Genomic DNA, 6000 nt, shown 5'->3' with positions numbered 1-6000 from the left:
GGAGGTGTCATTGACAGAGATTATCAGGGGGAGGTCAGGACCCTGCACACCCAGGTCCTCCTCAACCTGCTGAAATTATAGCCCGAGGGGAGGACAATACTGTTACAGTAGTTCAGCCAGGACAACAGAGTTGGACGAATGTTCCTGCTGATCATTGTTATTTAAGGGAATAGGATTTATATGTGTTTCTCCATTTCTTTTTGTTTCAGGGCATACTGTTTCTCTGTTTGGGTTGGGAACTCGATGCCCATACTCCCGGCGAGCGGGTGCTGGGAGTGACCTCGCGTGTCCACTATTGGTGGAGCAACAAAAATAACTCAACCTTACAGCAAGATAATTATACATGTCATACTGCATGTCCGGTATTGAACGTAACTGCTTCCCAAGCTGTGTTTCATAAAACTGAACAGCGCTTTGTAGTTGTTTCATCCAGTTTTGTGAATGTGACTATCCATAATGCTACGTCCTGGGTTATGTGCATCCAGCCTATGGGATTCCGGGACCAGATATGGAGACTATGGAATCGGACACGCAAAATGCAGTTCCTCCAAACTTGTAACAGCTCTATAGTAAATATTACTTTGAATCGAACTGCTGAATGGATTTTCTCTAATGCTACACCAATTGCAAACCATTTTACACCCTGGATGGACTTCTTGCATGTGTTGCTTGCTGTTAGTAATATGACTAATCCTGCTCCACTGTCACGTATTCCCACTACATGCAAAAACATGTCTATGCAGTATAGAAAGATTGTATTAACTTACAATGTTACATTTCCACACTTGCCTCGATGTACTAGGGTACGGCGAGCATGGTATGATACTATTTTGGGGGGTGCGGGAACTGGACTGGGAATTCTGAATACTGTAGATACAGATACTCTGTTTAGTAAGCTACATTATCTAGGTAAGGACTTGCATACTGAACTGAATATTTTAGCCAATTGGTTACCTGCCATTCCAGGAACAGGACAATTAATGGTGCCTGCGATAGCAGACATTAATCATTTATTAGCCCAAACTTTTAAGTTTGAAAATTATACTGACACTACTTTGACAAAAGCATTGAATTATACTTGGTGTTCATTACAGACGTTGTACGCTTTGCATCAGCGGGACAGAGTCCAGATGGCTCTACAATTGGGGATGCATACCCAGTTGCAGACCCTTTTTGCTGGATATATTCCGGTTGATGAGTGGTTGTTCCCACATTCAGAGAGTACAGTCTGTACTGATCGATTCTGTACAGGGGTTTTATCTTCATATAAGATTTTCCATAAACGACCTACGGTGGTCCATAATACTATGTATACTTCTGTCTCCTCATAAGCAGAGAATATCAAGGGGTGGAATGTAATACATGGGATTGAAGGTCAGCTGGGGATGGAATGAGTGGAATGTTTTGGCTGTAATTATGTGTTGATATTCTCTGTTATGGGAAACAGGCTAGTTGTTTAAGGGATGCCAGCACCTCTGGGAAAGGCACCTTCAACCTGTGCAGGTCTGGGAGAGTTATTCTCTGTTGGGAAACAGGCTGGTTGTTTAAGGGATGCCAGCTTGTGCAAGTCTGGGAAAGGCACCTTGGTTCACACTATAAAAGAAGGGAGAGCACGGGACTTGCTTTAGAAGCTTGCCTGAACGTAGGGACGCCTTGTTCAGTGATGTCCCTGCAATCTCTGAGGAAGAGCTAGTGCTTCCCTGGTGGTCTTCCCAGATGCTGACTGAATTGCGGGTGCTGTAAGTATCTTGGTGTATGTGTTCACATATGTATCACCAATAAAAGCGATATACCGCATATTGTGTCTGGTGGCTTTTGTGTTGTCATAAGCACAGCGCCCCCTAGTGTTACAGCTTCAAGGCTTCACTTTCTCTGAGTCAGCTTCAGAACGTTGGAGGTGGTTTTTATTATATAGGATGGGGGGGGGGGGGGGGGGGGGGGGGGCAGAGATGACAGTTACCCAGGAGCGCATGGTTCGGTGTAGAGTATCCTTGAAGGATATTAATGAAACAGGATCTTTAGGGAATCCCAATAGAGAGGTTTCAATAATAGTGAAAGAAATCCAGAAGTGTTTAATAGGAGTACACAGTACAAGATGCAAATTATCCCCTTCAGCTTCTAAGCAGCTTGTAGATGCAAGGAAAAAAACACAGTTTGAAGTGTCTATATAATGCTAGAACCCTAAAAAATAAGATGGGACAGTTTTGTTTTGTTTTTTTGTCGGTCAGCATGCGGAGTTGAAGAGATGTGCAGAATTATACAAGAAAACTGCTTTTAATTTTCATAGATCTAGAAGCCTGGTTGCATAGACAATTTTAAGTTGCAGTTATACTGCTCAACAAAATCCCTTTGAGTATTTCGAGCTGAAAAGTGGTACAGAATTTCCCTCAACTGCCTATACCCGATCCAAGGATACTTTTGCTTTTTGAATAAAACAGAATTATGAGTAGCTTGACATTCTGATGAGGGGAGGGGAACAAAAGATGGCTTAAGCTTGAAGTAAAGTTGGAAATGTGCCAACAAATAGTGAATTGCCCAAAAGCTGTGTTCAATTGGTTTGCACCGAGCGGTTTATGAAAAGCAGTTTCTGTATTTTCTTTAGTAGAGGAGTGTGGTAGCCGTGTTAGTCCACTCTTAAGGTTATCAATAGAAATCAAACAAAATAAAACATGGAAAAGAAAATAAGATGATGCCTTTTTTATTGGACATAACTTAATACATTTCTTGATTAGCTTTGGAAGGTTGCCCTTCTTCGTCAGATCGGAAATAAGCAAATGTATTTTCTTTGTATTCAAAGAACTATGAACACGTAAAAAGAGTAGACTAGTATTACCGTTAAGACGTTGTAAATAGCTGTTGGAAGTAGCAGTGCTACTCTCCCTTCTGTTCCTAAAGCTTTCCTGTGGGAATGTCCAGTAAAATAATAAACTCCCCCCTCCTTCCTTGACCAAGTTATACCTTAGCTTTAAGGTTATAGGAAAAATTAGAAGATTGACACACAGGATAGAAAAATTGTCCACATGTACAGATCTCCATTATTCTAAAATGACTCTCTTTACTACTTTGGTGGGCATGGGCCTGTGAAGTTCCAGCTTCGTCCCAGTGGTTCTTTAAAACCATGTCAATTTACGCAGGGCTTTCCTGCAAAAAGAAAGCATTTCTTGTAGAAAAACTGCTGAATGTAAAGCTATGCAAAGTATATGGCTTGATAGAAAAAGTAATATTTTGTTTTACAATTCTTTAAGCAAGCACAAAGATGCTTTAACCTATGCCCTAAATATAGGTGAATAGACATGCTTGGAGCTACTATGGCACTTATGTTGGACGTCTGAAAATGGATATTTAGAGATCCACATTGCATAAACGGCCAGATAACAACTCTATGAAGCCCGAATGGAAAGAGAGACGGCCTAGGAGTGTTTTGGGCAGGACTAGGGAAGACGGAAAAAAAATGGATTTCTATCTGTGAAGGCCTGGTACATCCGGAGAACAAACACAGGGGAAAATCCCCCTACCTGAGTGACTCCGGAGTGTACCAGAGCTCCTGAATCAGGTTCGTCTGGACTTGCAGCCTTGTCTACAGCAGAGCGATCACCCGACTGAAAAAACGGAGGATAATTGAAAATGCCCGCTGTTCGCGCCACTTTAGCTGCCCCCGAGAGCGTGCCTGACACCTCCGCAACAAGCGGAGTACAGCGGGACAGCGAAGACCTAACAGCTGGCAAAACAGACTTGTGAACCGGAAGAAGCACAGGCCCTGAAGCCACATCGAAAAAATAAAAAAAACAAGAGCCAACTGTAGAAGAGCCGGCGGCGTTAAGTCCGCAACGCCGATAGACAGCAGAGCTCTGGAGCTTTTCAGCAATATCGGAACAAAACAAGTGCATGCGCGTCAGCGGTTCGCACCTTTTTTTTTTTTAACTAAAGCCCCGCTCGTACAACTACCGGTAACAAAAAGAATAAAAATCTACTATATATTGACAGAGATGAGAGGCTTAATTCTGCCGGTGAATGAGATACAGAATAGCTGATCAGCTACAAGAGAGCACTCACAGAGAACTAAACAGAGCTGCCTGCTGGTTAGGTCACTGGGGAAAGCACTGCTTCTCTTATCTCTCTTTGTATTTATTTATTTATTTAATACTGGCTGCCTCTCCCAAAGGCAATACCCCCTTCTAGCAACAAGGGTAGCCCTTCCCTTTTTCTTTCTTTCTTTCTTTTATTTATTTATTATTTTCAAAGGGAGATGGGGAGGAAAAAGGGGGAGGGACTCGGGACACCCGAGTTTAACACCCCAGAGGCTGAAATGTAACATTGCTAAATACCTAACAAGCCTCTAAAGAATCCCCCCCCCCCCCCCGGCACAGAATAAAGAGCAAACAGAAAAAGTTAAAGACCAACCAAGAGAGACTAATGGGCTCACTTCCTACCTGCTGGGAGACTGAGAAAATACTGAGGCTAGGGTCACGTGACCAGGGCTCCTATTGGCTTGCAACTGTTCAAGAACCGACAAGAGTGGGGGGGAGTTATTTTAGATCTAGTCCTTAGTGGATTGCAGGGCATGGTACGAGAGGTAACGGTATTGGATCCGCTGGGAAACAGCGATCATAACTACGACATAATGAGGAAAATGGTTAAAAAGAAGCTAAAAGTATCATCTGCATAGTTTAGGACTTTAAAGTAGGCATGCACGTTGTTTAAAAATACCATCGTGGACGCCTAGACCAGATGCATTCCATGTATTAACAAAGGTGGAAAGAAGAGCAAATGACAGGCAGCAAGTAAAAGAGGCTATTAGAGCCAAAAGAACATCCTTCAAAGAGTGAAAAAAGGATCCGAATGAAGAAAATAAGAAGCAACATAAGCACTGTCAAGCTAGATCCAAAGCATTGATAAAGAAGGCTAAAAGAGAATATGACACAGAGACAAAAACTAATAGTAACATCCTTTCCAGGTATATCAGAAGCAGAAAGCCTGCAAGGGAATCTGTGGGACCATTAGATCATAAAAAAGCAAAAGGGGTGCTCAGGGAGGACAAGATGTAAGAGATCTACCACCGGGGTGGAGGAACACAGATGACCCCATGCAATGCAAAAAAGACCAAGACAAGTGCACTTATATAGTTGATGTTTCGCTGAGTAGATAAAATAATGAGAAGGTCTCTGAGATAGCTTCCCTGGAAAGCGCTAGTAGGCTACCAGAATCAGCTTTGATAATGCACGGAATAAAATGTGAAGCTGAGAAGGTTCTGACTTGATCTGCGGAGGAGTGAAGGAGCTGTGAATGTTCCGAGTTTAGTAAATATGGAGATTTCTGTAATAATTTAAAGGTTACTTATCATCTTGGGAACTGTCCAGGTACCAAACCTAGTGCAGATTCCAGTATCCTACACCTGATTATGCCTTTCTGTGAGAAAAGTACACAGTGATGCTTGTTTGCAATTACGTGAAGGAAGGATATGTATGTAAGTCACATCGTCCATTTGCCCTGAGGTATACATGAGATAGATGAGCAGAACTAGAAGTTCTCCATGGTTGATCCAAGATTAGCAGCAGAGATGCCAAGAGTGGCCCATCCCAAACAGTGAGATTTACTAGCACAGATTAATACTGTAATTAGGCCTCAACGGTCACAAATGCCCTATGTGTGTAAGTGCTGGAAAAAATGCAACTTCCGTGCATAAGACTTGTTATTGCGATTCTATAAGGTCGTGTAGAAGTGCAAAGGGGGTGTATGTTAATTTTTTTTAATAGTAAATCCCCACTATCTAAATATTTTAGGTGGGGTAAAAAAGACTACATCAATATTACTAAATCAATTGCACTGCAACTTAAGCAAATAATACTGCCATTTGCCTGCAAAAAAATGAAGATTAAATTAAAATCCTATAAAATTGCCACCATGGTGTTGATCCTATGTTGCACTGTAGATGTCTGTGTCAGTTTGTAGGGTTGCCTTATCCCAAACATACTGTGGTATATGTGAATTTTGCATCAACTG

The sequence above is a fragment of the Microcaecilia unicolor genome, unplaced genomic scaffold, assembly GCF_901765095.1.
Source record: "Microcaecilia unicolor unplaced genomic scaffold, aMicUni1.1, whole genome shotgun sequence".
Lineage (NCBI taxonomy): Eukaryota > Metazoa > Chordata > Amphibia > Gymnophiona > Siphonopidae > Microcaecilia > Microcaecilia unicolor.
Note: the sequence above shows the minus strand (reverse complement) of the source record.